We start from the raw sequence: 16,369 nt of genomic DNA, 5'->3' as shown, positions 1-16,369 counted from the left end.
AGTTTTGAAAAAAAAATATGCTCCAAGTCCAATAAGTAGTCACATTTTCTGTTTTATTTTCTTGAGCCTGATACTTTCCAAATAGCAAGTGCCTTGAGCACACAGGGCAGCATATAAGGGAGACAGAAGTTCCATGGACTTACTTTGAGTATTTTGGTAGCACTTATTATGATTTGGATAACAGAATTTATGCAGAAACAGGTGGTTTCTGTTTTTGTTGTTGTTTGTTTGCTTGCTTTGTTGTTGTTGTTTGTTTGTTTGTTTTTCCTTTGGTTGGCTAATTTTACCTATACAAAAAATTAATGGAAACTTAACCCCTTTTAACTTAATGACTACCTTGTTACTGACTTCCAGACATTTGCCATTGACTTCAAGGAGGTATTTGTGGCTAGTTCTGTGATAGCATTTTATGGGTCAGTGTCTTCTAAACTTTCTCTGTTCCAGGAAATACTTGTTACATGCGTCCTGAATCAGATTTAAAAAGACAGCGGCAAGCTTAACTTCACGCAAACTTAATTACTACATATTTTGCAGCATCATCAGGAAGGGAAACAGTGTCTTGCCTAGGCAAAATTCAGACCTTATAAGAAATACCAAGCTGATGACAGTGAACAGACTTTGACGCAGCGTGAGTCTCCTACATTGCTATGCCAATTTGCATCAAGCTTGACTTCAACATATCACCTGTGAGTGCAAGGAAAACTCTGGCTCTACCTCATAGAACTCATTTTCTCTATGCCACTCGCTGTCAGAATACATCTCAGTTAATGCTGGTGGAAAACAGAGGTCTTCTTACACGAACTTGCTTACTGGGAAATGAAGGTTTTTACTACATATAAACCCTAATGCAAGAAAAATAATGCACATAAGACATATGGTGCTAGGCATACCATGTTGTATTTAAAGTAAGAAAAACACATCCAAAATGCATACACTACTATCAGCAGAAGCTACCTGAGTACTGCAGCCACTCAGCATCAAAGAGGTTTGCAAGAAAATAAGACAAAAAACAACAAACAAACAAACAAAAAACAGAACTAGATAGAACAACCTCTTTCAGACAGTTTCCAAGCCCACCATTAAGCATGATGCTTTCTGTTGTGCCAGATAACCCATTCCAGGCAAAGGTAAAGGTGACGAGATAAAAAGGTAGAAAGCACTGTTCGGTGCTCCATGACAACATTGAGGGCACCATGAGACCTGCTATTTATGGTCTCCTTACCATAATGATCAAAAGTGCATTTCTGGGATGATCTCTTCAGAAACCCATAGAGCACTGAGACATGGATGCCGATGGGAATGGTGAAAGCTATGGATGCCATCTATGCTTTCAGTTGCCAGTCAACTCTGCAACACTCTGAAGACTAACCTTGTTTTTCTCTCTGGTGTTTGGAGTTAACAGGATGGAAGAAAACTTTAATTCTTTACTTGTTTCTAATTGTAGCCTGGACAAAATGCCTCTCATTGTACAGTTGTCTTACAGATTTTTAATGCATCTTACATCACTAATATTTTTTTCTAACAAAAAAAGTACCATGGACAAATACAGTCACTACACTACACTTCTTTTTTTCTGTTGCCATATGCAAAAAAAAAAAAAAAGTCATCACATTTCCTCACACACACCCCAGAAAATACAAAAAGCTATAATTTCATCTTCAAATAAAAAAAATAAAAACAACATTCATAGGAAGAAAAGAAAAAAAAATTTGAAAGGCTCCCTTTCTACTAAGTTGAGGTTGATTTTGTTTATTTTAATTTGCATTTCTTGTGTCCTGACACTAGGGTGTCCTAGACCGAGCACCAACTGTAATCCAATATGTGGTCCAACAAAAAACCTTTCTAGGCAATGAAATTGCCTGAAGCCAACAAACTTATCAGAGAGGGATAAGTCTGTCCAGCCTTAAAACAAGATACACATTATTGCAGCTGGCCAGAGATACCATTTACATGTGCAAAACTTTAACTTACATCTTTGGATCCACAGAAAAATAACTAACAGCTAACACCTTGACTTGAATTGTAACATGGAATGATGGATCTTGGGTACTACTTCTGTGTTTTTTCTCACAAACACAAGAAAAATCCTGTATAATCCAGTGTTACACACAAAAAAAAAATCTTTACTTTTTACATTTTTTCCACATTATATTCTGTCTTTAAATTAAGCTGCCCTGTAATTTATGAACTCAAGAGATCAATAATATTTATTTGCTCATATTTTAACCTGTGAAATCACCCAATGAAAGTATTGGAAATGTTGATACAGGTCTCTTATTAAGAGACTTTCAAATTAATAAGGTTTCAGAAATCACAGTTCTAATTTCAATCAAAAAAATCAAAGCCTTGCTTATGCACTGAACTCACATTCCTATTCATCTAATGACTTATTAAAATAAGAGATGAAAAATGTGGCTAGTTACAGAGAAACAATGCCCTAAGGTGTCCTCTTAGTTTAAAACTATCCTTTAAGACAAAACTCTTGTCTGGAACACTGGAGTTCTGAGGTAGGGTGAAATTTTGGCTAGCAAAATGTGTCATGATTACATTTCCCTTAGATTTTTCATAAGAATATAAAAAAAACAAGTGCTTCACTTCCACTGTCCTCCTACTTATGCACCTAGATAATGTGAAACAAGTGGCAAATACCCAGTGGTTTGAGGTTAAGAAAAATATCCTTAAGAAATTACAATTTAAAATTATACATATATATATATATATTAAAGCATCTGCATTTCATATAAATATATACACAAGATTTGCTAAACTAAAAGAGAATACTTTATCTTCTTAAGTATCCTGCCTTGATGGAAAATAAGTAACTCATTTAGCACATGTAAAAAATGTATACAATATCAATAGGAAATACCAAAGTGGGTCATGTTTTTACTTTCCATGTTGACACAGTAATTGGTCAATTATGTGTAATGGGGACTAACTGCCTCTTAAGAAAAATTACATACACTCTCTGCATTAATAACAAAAAGATTCAGCCCCCCTCCCCCCCCCCATTATGGAAGCCAAGTACAGTAAAAGCACAGAAGAAGCTTGGAAAGGGGAAAAATCAGGCACCTGTGATTTGCACCAGCTGTCTAGAAGCACATTCTGCTTAGTAATCATGTAAACTTGTGAAGCAGGATGGCCTGACAGACCAGGAAATGTCAGCACACACAAAGTTACTAAATACGTTCTGGGGCTTTAATACAATTATGTCTCTTGGGGAGAGTCTTTCCTCTGGTCCCCTGTACATCACAGACCTTGTCCTTCTCTTCACACATTACAGAGTATGACAAACATAGGCACTTATGGGTAAATTGGCCAGTTCAATGTTGTGACTGTAAGATAAAATAGTTTCTTAGGCACAGTCTATGTTCGGACAAGAAGAACAGGTACCTCTAGAGAAGGATTTATCTCATCCTTGATATTTAAGTTACAGGTGAAATGGATCACCCTTCAGATCTGCCATTCTTTTTCCTCTTGACTACAGTGGAGCCCAGAGGATTAATTTTTAGATGGCCAAAATTAGTTAAGATCAATCTAACAGTACTAATAAAAAGTAACTACTTTGTAATACATTTAGGCTAAATCTCAGTGTACAATGTCAGTCTGAAAGTGAATTCTCTTTTACCAAATCTGGTTTGATTCAAGTGAACTTTCAGTGACATTGAAGAAAAAAAAAAAATAATTCAGAGAACACTATAAAAGTATCTCTGTGATAATAAAAAAGCTACTAAAAATGTCCTTTGCATTTAATTTTTAAAAAGACTTTTGATTTAACAGATAAATTTAATTTATTGCTTGGGTAGAAATTCTGGGCATTTTACAAAGGACTGAGGAACTATTGTACTATCTCTCGTCACTTTGCAGATCTCATTAGTGTGCAAGACACTTGTATGGAAGGTCTTATTTTCATTTCTTACCCTATTTACAGAAGCTAAAAGAATGGTTAAAACATTCAGTTATGTTCCTGAAATATATGGAAATATCTATTCATTTGCTTCAAAGAGCAGTGGGGTTAAGATCTTGACTCCACAAAGAACGCAGGCTTGCCTTTGGTACTTGGCTAGTTCAGGATGACTTTGATGGGTACCAGCTGGGATCCCCAGATATCTTTCAAGTTCTCAAGCAGGAGCACCTGCCTGTGTCCTGGTCCCCAGGGTACACCCAGATGTCTGTCAGGGATGATTCAGAAACAAGTTGTGGAAATAGAATAAAGGAATAGAAAACGGAAGTTTTTACTGCATTCCTATGCATGGGCCACAAAGTGACAGTATACGACCTTGCAGAACACCTTTCTCTGACATGGCTATGGAAGCATATGTATGGGCAGTGAAACCCACAGCCTGAGAAAATTACAGAACAAGAAAAGTAAGGTGTAAATTAGACAAGTAAGAGGAGGAAAAATTTTCTAGAGCAGTGAGGGCAGACCACTCAGAAGGATTACAAGGATGTTGTAAGGATGTGTAGGGACAAAATTAGAAAGGCCAAAGCTCATCTGGAGATCAACCTGTCTACTGCTGTTAAAGACAACAAAAAATGTTTTTATAAAAACATTAACACGAAAAGGAGGACTAAGAAGAATCTCAATCCTTTACTGGATGCGGGGGGAAACTTAGTTACAAGAGATGAGGAAAAGTCTGAGGTGCTTAATGCCTTCTTTGCTTCGGTCTTTAACGGCAAGACCAGTTGTTCTCCCAGTACCCTGGGCTGGTGGAAGGGGATGGGGAGCAGGATGTGGCCCTCACAATCCACAAGGAAATGGCTGGCGACCTGCTACAGCACTTAGATGTATGCAAGTCGGTGGGGCCGGATGGGATCCACCCGAGGGTGCTGAGAAAACTGGCGGAAGAACTGGCCAAGCCGCTTTCCATCACTTATCAGCAGTCCTGGCTATCAGGGGAGGTCCCAGTCGACTGGCGGCTAGCAAACGTGACGCCCATCTACAAGAAGGGCCAGAGGGTAGACCCAGGGAACTATAGGCCTGTTAGTTTGACCTCAATGCCAGGGAAGCTCATGGAGCAGATTATCTTGAGTGTCATCACGCGGCACTTGCAGGGTAACCAGGCGATCAGGCCCAGTCAGCATGGGTTTATGAAAGGCAGGTCCTGCTTGACGAACCTGATCTCCTTCTATGACAAAGTGACGCGCTTAGTAGATGAGGGAAAGGCTGTGGATGTGGTCTACCTTTCCTTCAGTAAGGCTTTTGACACTGTTTCCCGCAGCATTCTCTTCAAGAAACTGGCTGCTCGGGGCTTGGACTGGCGTACGCTTCGTTGGGTTAGAAACTGGCTGGATGGCCGGGCCCAAAGAGTCGTGGTGAATGGAGTTAAATCCAGTTGGAGGCCGGTCACTAGTGGCGTCCCCCAGGGCTCAGTACTGGGGGCAGTTCTCTTTAATATCTTTATCGATGACCTGGATAAGGGGATCAAGTGCACCCTCAGTAAGTTTGCAGACGACACCAAGTTAGGTGCGTGTGTCGATCTGCTTGAGGGCAGGAAGGCTCTGCAGGAGGATCTGGATAGGCTGGACCGATGGGCTGAGGTCAACTGTATGAAGTTCAACAAGGCCAAGTGCCGGGTCCTGCATCTGGGGCGTAACAACCCCAAGCAGAGCTACAGGCTAGGAGATGAGTGGTTAGAAAGCTGCCTGGCAGAGAAGGACCTGGGAGTATTGGTTGATAGTCGGCTGAGTATGAGCCAGCAGTGTGCTCAGGTGGCCAAGAAGGCCAACAGCATCCTGGCTTGTATAAGAAGCAGTGTGGCCAGCAGGTCTAGGGAAGTGATTGTGCCCCTGTACTCGGCTCTGGTGAGGCCGCACCTCGAGTACCGTGTTCAGTTTTGGGCCCCTCGCTACAAGAAGGACATGGAGGTGCTCGAGAGAGTTCAGAGAAGGGCAACGAAGCTGGTGAGGGGTCTGGAGAACAAGTCTTACGAGGAGCGGCTGAGGGAGCTGGGGTTGTTTAGCCTGGAGAAGAGGAGGCTCAGGGGCGACCTTATCGCTCTCTATAGGTACCTTAAAGGAGGCTGTAGAGAGGTGGGGGTTGGTCTGTTCTCCCACGTGCCTGGTGACAGGACGAGGGGGAATGGGCTAAAGTTGCGCCAGGGGAGGTTTAGGTTGGATATTAGGAAGAACTTCTTTACTGAAAGGGTTGTTAGGCATTGGAATGGACTGCCCAGGGAAGTGGTTGAGTCACCATCCCTGGAGGTCTTTAAAAGACATTTAGATGTAGCCCTTAGTGATATGGTTTAGTGGAGGATTTGTTAGTGTTAGGTCAGAAGTTGGAGTAGATGATCTTGGAGGTCTCTTCCAACCTAGATGATTCTGTGATTCTGTACACAGAGGAAAATGAGGAAGAGCAAGTATTTCACTAAAGGACTGGAAAAACTGAAAGAGCAACTGAGGAATGTTATGAAAAAAAAAAAAAGAAAAAAAAAGAAGAAGAAAAAAAAGAAGTAAAATGAAGGGTGAAAAAAAATAATAAACATAGGATGCTTCAGGAAGGAGATCAATCTTTATTTCCCAGTCACTTGCACTTGCTGCAGGTCAAAGCTATGAAGGCAGCCTGACAAATTTCCTCTGACTATCATGATGAAGTCCTGGCACAGCTTTTTGTCAATCAAGAACAGCTGTCAAAAATTCCTGTGAACAATGAAGGTTCATGTACACAGAGATGACCACAAAGGAAGACAGGACAGAGGATTTTGACAGATTAAAATATTATTCTGCCTTGATGCTGTATTTATTTAACTCTCAGCATTCATTGGACAATAGAGCAAAATGGCAATAGATCTGTGTAACATGGAAGCTGATAATGAGGCAGGGAATCTATACACTATCTTGAAAACTCAAGCAAAGTGCAGGCAAAGGGGGTGATGACAAAGAAAAAATCTAACAGGAAATAAAAAAGTCAGATGCTGACTGTGAGCGAGAGGGGGAGAGAGATGGGGATGGCAGCCAGGTTCTGTTCTCATTTACCCTCAAGTCTTGGATGTGCAACTGGCATCACCATTTGGCCAAGCTCTTCTTGTCAGCAAGAGGCAGAAATGAATGACAGCACATACAGATGGAAAAGACCGATTTGCTGATCCACCTGTCTTCCTGACAGAACACAGCTTTTCCCTATTGTACATGTGTTTGTTTTGTTGTTGTTGTTGTTGTTGTTTCCCCAAGCCTAAATGAAAGTCTCAAGGAAGCGAGCATGCAAGATGTTATCAGTCTTCCAAGGATCTTTCTAAAACTAAATAACGTCAGTATCACGACACCTCATCTTTTCACTTACTGTCAATATCAATTCATTGATATTCATCCTGCACTCTCTTATTCTCACATCTCTCCAGAATCCCTACCTACCTAATATTGCAAATTTAATTGCAAACAAATACTATTGCAACAAAAAGTCTGAGTCCTTCACCAGAAATTTACCTTCTAATCATTTCTACTGCTCTTCACTGCACTTAATCAGATTTCGTGTGGTCTACCTGAAATGAGTCAACATCAGTTATGTCATCTCAAACTTTAAAATTTATAGTGTTTTTTTTTTTTTTGTGAGAAGATAGATTGACAGCTATAAAAAAATGAAGATTATTTTTACCCTCCAGGTTCTACTGCATGTTTTTCTACATTTCAGACTTCAAGTCATATTGACCTTTTTTTTTTTTCACACCAAAAAGAGAAAATCTACACTTAAAAAATCATTCCTTAAAAGTTAGTATTCATGAACCAGACTTCACACATTTACAAAATGCAGCAATATCTTACTGTATATGAACTTCTGAGGAAAACAAACCAAAACGAAACAAGCTAATGGCTTTTGATGATCTATTCAGTTATTTTGTTTGTTCATCTATTTGTTTTGCTTTTGATTTTTGAAAATCCATCAGTTGTGATGGATTTTCTCCATCCCCTGAACACCTATAAGGCTTGAAACATCCAGAGTTCACATCGTGAAATGCATCAACTTTGTCAAGCTGCTCGTCATACTAAAGCCTATTGTCATTCTTTTCAACCCATGTTTTTCAATGTTTATTTTCATATCTACTGAATGGTGCTTTTACTCCACCCTCATATCTCAAAGTTTGTACCTGTATCTTCTACTGGAATCTGCACATGGCAGCTGTGAACAGTATAGCACAGCAATCACGACAGGAAAACATTATGCCATGGACTATGTTTACTCAGGATTTTTTCCCTAGTGCAGATTATTTCTTGGATTGAGAAAAATCATCGATTAGGTATCAGATACCAGCAGGCTTCAGATCAGTGAAAACAGAAATCCTTCATAACAAATCTAAATCCAAGGAAAGACAGCTACCATCCTGAATGGTGCGGAAGTCCTAACTATAGTTTCCTGCAAATCACTGGTTTAACTCAAGATTACAGGTTAAGTTTCTTACCCATTGTTTTATCTTCAAATAGAAAATTAACTAGAGAAAATTACAAAACAATGTTGGAATCCTTACTGTTTAGTAAATCATTATTGATTCTGGCACAGAAAGCAACAATAAGCCTCCCTAAAACAAACAAACAAACAAAAATCATGATTAAGCTAATTTTTCATTGGCCTTTTCTTTTTCATCCCTCAGCCAGTTTTCAAGCTATACAGCAATGCTGAATAGAATATTCTAATTGGTAAAAATTAGTTTTGTGAGAATAACAAACGATGAGTACAGTGAAGATCATGACTTTACTATAACCTGTTCTTGTCTTAGGGGCTATTTCAGATTTCCAGTGTCACATTAATCAAACCGCTTTTTAAAATATTTTTTCTTGTGGTTTATTTTTCATACACTACTGAAAATATCTCTGCTAAGGCATAGAGGTTGAAACTTTAGTGAAAATATTACTAACAAACTAATCACTGCTTTGTGAAAAAACTTCAAGGACTTTTTACATAAAAATAGTTAATCAGTGAGATACTGATCTCAACTATAAAAACTAAAGGTTAAGTTATAATGACATAGACCAAACTATTAGGTTTTAATATCACATTGCCACTGATGCAGTGTTATTGCTCAAGCCAATTCTATGCATAATGCAATTATTACATTGTCTTATAGACTTTTCATCACTTTTGTATATATTAAAACAGACATATAATACCAAAACATAATTGCATTTACAGCTTGAGCTCTACTGTAAGAAAATTTAACAAGGGGGTTCATTGAGGTTTGGAATTGTATTCCAAGAAAATCAAACCAATGAAACTCCAAAGGAGAGTGTCCTTAAAGTTTGGGAAACTGGGAAGGAGAACTTAAGAGGTATCTCAATAAGTTCAGCTTGGTCCACTGTTCCTCCCTACCTCCATGATCAGCCAGTATCAGAGCCAGGATATTGGTCCAGATGGGCTTTGGTTCTGACACAAATCTTAACATGTAAAATACGGAAAACAAACAAACAAATAAAAACAAGTCTAAATGCAAACAGCCAAGCTTTTCACGATACTAGTTTTCCATAGTTTCCACCAAAACAGAAATTACAATGTTTTTCTGCAAACCTGAGTTTCACTGCTCTCTTCACAAGCTCCCACATACGTCAAATGTACAAGCTCATGTTAACATGCCTATTAACTAATTGTCTGAAGAGAAACAACCTGCCTTTGGTACTAAAAACCAAATCTATGTATTTCTAGACAAATATAGCAAAACATGATTTTTGAGAAATTTTGTGCTGTGCTACACTGCTCTCTTCATAGCAATATGCTATATTCTGTCTTCTGCAGGACAGGGTTGCTTTATTAACAGCAAAAAAAGTTCATACAAAATACATTTCTTCAATGCTGCACTTTTAAAAGGTCACTTCTCCACTCACTGTTTTTGACAAGGAAGGGATACAGAAAAAATCACTCTACTTTGTTCTACTCCAGTGTAGCACAGAAAGCTCTTAAGAGAGAAGTCCTTCAGCCACAAAACCAACACAAAGGCACCAATGGAATTGCCTGATTACCTGAACCTAAACGATTCTGTTAGTGCCCTCATCTTTCATCTGTGGGGAATCAGATTCTCATGTAGGTCACAGGGGACAGGGAAATTATTTCTGAACTTTGTGCCTATTTTTACACATCAGAAAACAGCAATAACAGTTTGGTTCAATTTGCCAGACTTCGCAATCAGCTCGAATTTCAACTTGGGCTTTTCTGGAGAAAGACTACTGCAACCATATGCTAAAGCTCAGACCAACTCTCAAATGCTCATGCATTTACTCAGATCATGTCTGTGAGCAGAATACTCTCCTGTCACCTGTCCAGTTTCAGTGATGAGGCTGCTGCCAATCCATGTTTCTCGGGATGAGGGCAGTGCCATGAGCCATCCCCGGCACAGCAACTCATGAAGGTCTCACTGTGCTGGCAAACAAGAGCAATGCATACACTCTGTGCTACAGTGAGAGTGTCTTCAGCTGCATGCTATGCAGTCAGCATGCAGGGAAAATATACAGTAAAACACTTTCTGATTTAGAGATGAATTTTTAAAATGCCCTGCGATACCTTACAGCCATTTCACAACATGCTTTCTGTAAACAAGTGCAAATGTCAACAAAAAATACAGACACCACAGCACTGCACAGTACCCGAGGAGGTGGCAAACGATGGTACTGTCGGAGTGGCAGCACCCTACCATCCTCCAGCATGCAGGCACTTGGCTGGTGAAACCCAGAACTGCTTTTGAGAGTTTGGAAATCCAAACTGAAAATGAAATGCACAATGAAACAAATTAAATGAAATGAATCCTTTTTCACAAAATAAAAAGGTCAACCTTGTTAAAATCAAAGTAATAAAGAATAAAATAAAAGTTGCTTTTTTATATCAAACCCAAAATTTATGGCCTCCTGTTGATATTTTTTTCTCAATGAACTCAAGCAATTCTAATCACATATTTATCCCCATGCAAAGTTTAGGTCATTTATTAGGCATTTTGAAGGAAGTAGCTATTTCTTCCCTTATTCCTTATTCAAGATCTCTCCTTTTATGCTGTATTCCATATTATTGCTCTAACTACGATTAATTTATTCAACATGCTCAGAAAATAAAGATATTATTAAAACAGGAAACAAACAACATATTTGCCACTCTGTCATTCCACAGGCTTAGCAAAGTGTATATGTACAGAGACTATATACTATCATGCTCAACTTCTGTCCTCTGGTGTTGAGGATTACCACTTAACAAGACCATCATTTCCAATGACAGTTTAACAGCTTTTTATTTGAAAACAAACAAACAAACAAACAAACAAACAAAAACGATTTCCCAGCATGAAAGTCTATTCTGTATAAAGCTGGTTTCAACATTATTATGCCAGAACATAGGCTTTCCCCATTTTTCTAAATCTTAGCCTGCAACCTCTATTTTGTATTTAGATGCAGATGGCATATGTGTTGAAATTTAATGCAGCTATTGTGGTTTGCAGTGTATTTCACCAGCCAGTAATGGGCAGTTTCTAAATTCCAGGGAACATGCTTTGTGTGTGTGTCTGTGCAGAGGAGGGGCGCGGGAGGTAGCTGTTGACTGAAATCTATTTTCTGGTAGATTGCCCACAACAGCACTATTTTACAGAGCTCCTTACTGTTACCACACTGTATGGTCACCCAGATCAGAAGGCTAAGTGAAAGGCTGGGAAGCCACCACTGAGGAAAACACTGTTGCAATTCATAGTAAATGTCCTTGTAGGCTCAGGAACGTTAATGTGCTACATACTGCAGTGAGGCCAGGACATCCAAATAGCTTGAAACTATTACAACAAGTTAAAAATTGCCCACTGGTAACTATTTAAAGGTCATTAGTTACTTTTTATTTATAGTACATGTATTCAGCTAGAAGAAATGTGGTACTACATTGTTGGCCATAAAGGGAAAAGTTGGACAAGTTCTAAAAAGGGATCAAACCCTGGTCCAGCTTCTCAATTAAAGTCAAGTGAATTATATGCACTTACTTCAGCAGAGGAAATTTCATGAAGTGCAGAAGACTGTGTGTCAGAGCAAGAGTTAACTGATGAGCCATTATTTGTGTGTGCTTGTCAAAATATTCAAGAACTTGGTTGAACAAAATAATAAAAAACCTGCCCATGAAGTGTTGATTTCAAGTAGTATCTCACTTTTTCAAAAAATTCACCCTCTTGTTCCCCTCAGGAAAAATGAAACTGCAAAAATAATAGATACCATGACAGCAATGGATACCCTGCTTCCACCTTTAAAACCAATATACGTGTCCTCACAGGTGACTTCACCCACAAGCAGAAATAAATCTGTGTGTAAGATAATATGCAGCTTTTTTTTTTTTTTTTTTTCAATTCATCTAGATTTGCAATAATACATCTGATGATCTTGGAAAAGGACTTCTTTTTTTTTCTAAAGATTAATAATAGGAAACAGCTAAGTGATTCATTTACTATGGTCACACCCCTGAAGGGCAAATTGCTTTGTTCTCCCAACAATCAAAAAGTTCTATGATTCTTCTTGCTTCCATCATTAATTCAGTAATGTTCTGGTTTTCATATATACACACTGTTTAGTAATAGGTTCCTGTTTAAACAAACAGGCTCAAGGAGGGGAAAAAAGAGCAAACAAAAACACCTTGAGGTTTTAAGTTTATAAGCGGAAGGAAAGGATTAACAGGCTGCCCAGGGCTGTAGGAAACTGAAAATACCTTATCAATTTTACATGGTTGACTTATTGTGCTTTACAGGCTTTTTTTGTCATATAATCCCATGGTGTACAGAAAATTCTGTTCTAGTCTGTTCGGACACAAGTAGAGGAAAAAAATAAGAAAAGGACTAAGAACAAAGTAGGATATAGGATGAAGGAGAACTGAGAGAAAGTATCAAAACAACAGTTTAAAAAAAAGAGTAAAACAAGCTTTATACAGTCCATATGGTTTAACACTCATTTATAATTTTTAATAACAGAAATAAATACTGGAAACATTTGCTCAACTGTATTTGCATTTTTTATTGTAAAGGTCAAAGAGGTGTATAACGGTTTTGCAAAGAGAAAAAAAGTAACTGTAATAAGGTCTATTACTTACTACACTGCTCTGTAACACTAAACCAAAGAGCAATGAACTGTACTTTTGGAAACTCTAAGGAATTGCCTTTTATAGCAGAAAGGTCAAAACAGAACTTGGAAGAGCAGCTATTAAGTTACATGGCCTTTATGTGTCGTTCACAGTTTGCCAGTGAATTTGCAGGAATTTTTGCCCCGGGGTACAGACCTGTTCCCTTTCAGTGTCTAAGTAGGAGAACCCAATCCCTTTGCACATAATCCCCTCTATTACACTCAGTCTTTCAAGTGTATTTGCATGCTTTTGTATGTATCTATACCTATTCAAAACAAATGGAAGCCTATTTCAGAAGTGTTCACCCTCTCATCTTGGAAGGCAGATGACACAAGCGTAAGCACACAGCAGAGCTGGGTGAGGGCAGCTGACATGCATGTGGCAGATGCCCCATCCTTTACCTGCTTTGTGAAAGCACTTTCAGTCCACTGGAAAGCTCTCTGAAGTTGAATGAGATGGCAGAAGGGGTGGTGATAAAAGAGCTGCACTGAGAATGTCATCTATTTAAGCTGCACATAGAACATCGACATTTGTCTAAAAGGCAGCACCGAGATAGTGTTTCACAAGGCTGGTCAGCCAGGGATGGCCACACTCTTTTTCTGCCAGGCCAGAGCGGCTTGGACATCCACACAGAGAGGCTTTCTGTGCTTGGGCAGGGGACAGTTGGGAACTTCAGTGCTACATTCTGCAAAGTATTGCCTGACACATACCTGAGAGCAGTTTCTCTGATCTTTCCCCACTTTCCACCCAAGGCACATGAATGAAATAAAATCCTCCACACCTCCCTGACAAGTCCACCTACACGCTTCTTTCAGAGTAAATCATGGGCAAAACAGGCAAGGCTTTGATCAGTGAATTTGAGTTAGAGGTATAATACCCATCAGCTTTCGTGAAGCCAACATTCAATGTACATAATAAATTTAAGAGAAAATTGAGTTTGAAAGTAGAAAGAAGGGAGGTTCTGTCCCATTAACACCAAAACTACATGACAGAAGAATCTGCCTCCCCCCCGAATGTAAATCTCATTAAATCAGCATTTCTGGAGACCACCTACTTAAACCGAAGTGGTACAGCAATATTCTTGGTCAGGTCCTTTAACCGGCTCAGGGCTAGACGGCAGGTGCTGTTCCCAGGCAGGTTCATGGGGGAATCTCATTCACAGTTACAGGTTTGGACCCTCCCTGGGAAATTGGTAATGACAGAAGATGAGGTTTCAGAAGGGAAATGCTTCACAGCAGTCATTACTCAACCACTCTGGACCAAGAGTAAAATTATTTCTTTTCTCTAGGTGAAAACCAAGGCAACTGCTGACATTTTTGTGGCAAACATTGTAACTGTCATTTCTGCCAAACGGGAATGTTCATCCATCTGGCTCATTAGGAGTCTGTGCTCCTGTTAATCCAGGTCAAATCTGTCTTATTTGTGTGCAGTGGAAACTATTTTCGGAAGGCCTGTACAAGGCCCGCAGATTGAGAAAAAGAGCTATGCAGAACTTGGGGCATAATCACTGTTCAACAAAAAAATAGAACCTTCTGCCATAAGTACCAGTAAATAACATGATCTAAATGTGTCAGGGTTCATTCTTGATCGTATTACTAGGCACAGATATTTTTTTTTTATGCTAGAATATGTGTTCTTTATATGTATAATTGAGGAAAAAACAACAACAACAACAACAAAAACAAAAAACCCTCCAGGTTGTGGAAAAAAAAAAGAAAAAAAGAAAAAAAAAAGAATAATCAAATAAAAATAAATAATAGTTTTCAAGGATAATATTTTCATTCAACTGATAAGTTACAAGGACAACTGATAAGCTATAGGACTACCCAGACTTTCAGTGGTTTCCTTAGCAAATCTTCAGAGCTATATCTCTATTCTAAATTGAATATGCTTACATCATTCTTCATAAAGCAAACATAGAATTGTAGAACAATATAGGTTGCAAGGGATCTTCAGAGGCCATCTGTCCCAATGCTGTGCTCGAATCAGGTCTCCCCTCAGAGCTACATCAAGTAGCTCAGGGCCATGTCCAGCTGAGTTCGGAACACCTCCAAGGGAGGAGACTCCACAGCCCCTCTGGGCAACCTGCTCTAGTGCTCAGCTGGTGGCTTTCATCATAATAAAATAAAATGTTCCTTGTACCTTGTCAAAATTTTTATTTTGGAAACCTGTTTCATCCTTTCCCTGTATACCCCTGAGAAGAGTTTAACTTAATTTTCTCCATAACTACCTATTAGGCAGCTGAAGACAGCAATTAGATCCCCCCCCCAAACAGCCTTTTCATGGCTAATTGGCACAGTAGTTTTACTTTCATCACTAGGGAGAGTACAGTTTCACACTCTTTACAGTTCCTACATGTTTTTGTAATGATGGGATTTTAGGTCTTTCTCAGTTTGCAACTAAATATGGACCTAGCAGTAAATAAAAGGGTGAGAGCATCCTACATTCACAGCATTTCTCTCTTACACATACAAATGCTTATACAAATACATATATTATATTGTTAAATGTGCACAGAGTTACCTATGCTGTAGGTAACATCTCTAAAGATGTCTGAAGCAAACTCAGACATTGATCAGGGAAACCATGAGTGGCAAAATAAAGTTTTAACTACAAAAACTGAATTACATATAACATTTAAGCTATAATGACAATAATAATAACACATTTTTGACATAACCCTTGAAACAATTCTACAAATTTTGAACAAAGCAAATACATCTGCGTTAACAGGAAAAGGGTGAATCCATACCTAGCAAGTGCATCTTCAAATCAGTTGTGGATTGAGATACACATGACCTCTGTGCAATTTTTCCTTAAGTTCAGTATTCTAAATCATGGAAATTATTATTTGTGAAAGGTTTTTTTGAGTCATTCGTAGGGTAGTTACAAAGAAGGAGAAAGTGCTTCTATTTTAGAACCAGAACACTCTGTTACCAATGTATGTGAGAGAAACATACATGAATTAGTGGGAATAAAAAAAAAAAAAAAAAAGACAAAGGGAATGATAATCTAGTGATACCTTATGGCCAAATCACACAGAACAAGGGAACAAGGAACACGTAAAAAGAAATAATTTCTTTGTTGGCTTCCAGTAGAGACTGGTTGCCTGCCTCCCAGAAGCCAATTCTTCAAGGCAGTAAAGCCCTGAAGTGTGCTGGCAAGGCCAGTGAGCCTCACTGTCTAGCCAAGATGTTGAAATAGCCAAGAAAGATCCTTACTGGGTGATGTTTCAGTTTTTGCTTGTTTGTTAGTTTGTTTGTTTTCCTCATTGCAACTAATTGCCATTGTGGAGAAACTTGTTCTTATGCATGTATACCAAGC

General features: G+C 38.8%; 1 protein-coding gene across 18 annotated transcripts in view; it reads right to left on the bottom strand.

Annotated features, from left to right (window-relative positions):
* DMD (dystrophin) overlaps positions 1-16,369 on the bottom strand; it is a 1,241,706-nt gene that overhangs the window by 1,038,941 nt on the left and 186,396 nt on the right. Inside the window, exon 2 of one of the 18 annotated variants that reach the window (XM_083850703.1) lies at positions 14,100-14,226. The exons of the other annotated variants lie outside the window; for them this stretch is intronic. The gene's annotated coding sequence lies outside the window, so the exon portion shown is untranslated. The remainder of the gene's footprint in view (positions 1-14,099; positions 14,227-16,369) is intronic. 18 annotated transcript variants of the gene reach the window in all.

The sequence above is a fragment of the Anser anser genome (genome assembly GCF_964211835.1).
Source record: "Anser anser genome assembly, chromosome: 1".
NCBI classification, from domain to species: Eukaryota; Metazoa; Chordata; class Aves; order Anseriformes; family Anatidae; genus Anser; species Anser anser.
The sequence above is the reverse complement of the archived record's forward strand: the minus strand, read 5'-3'. Positions and strand labels throughout refer to the sequence as shown.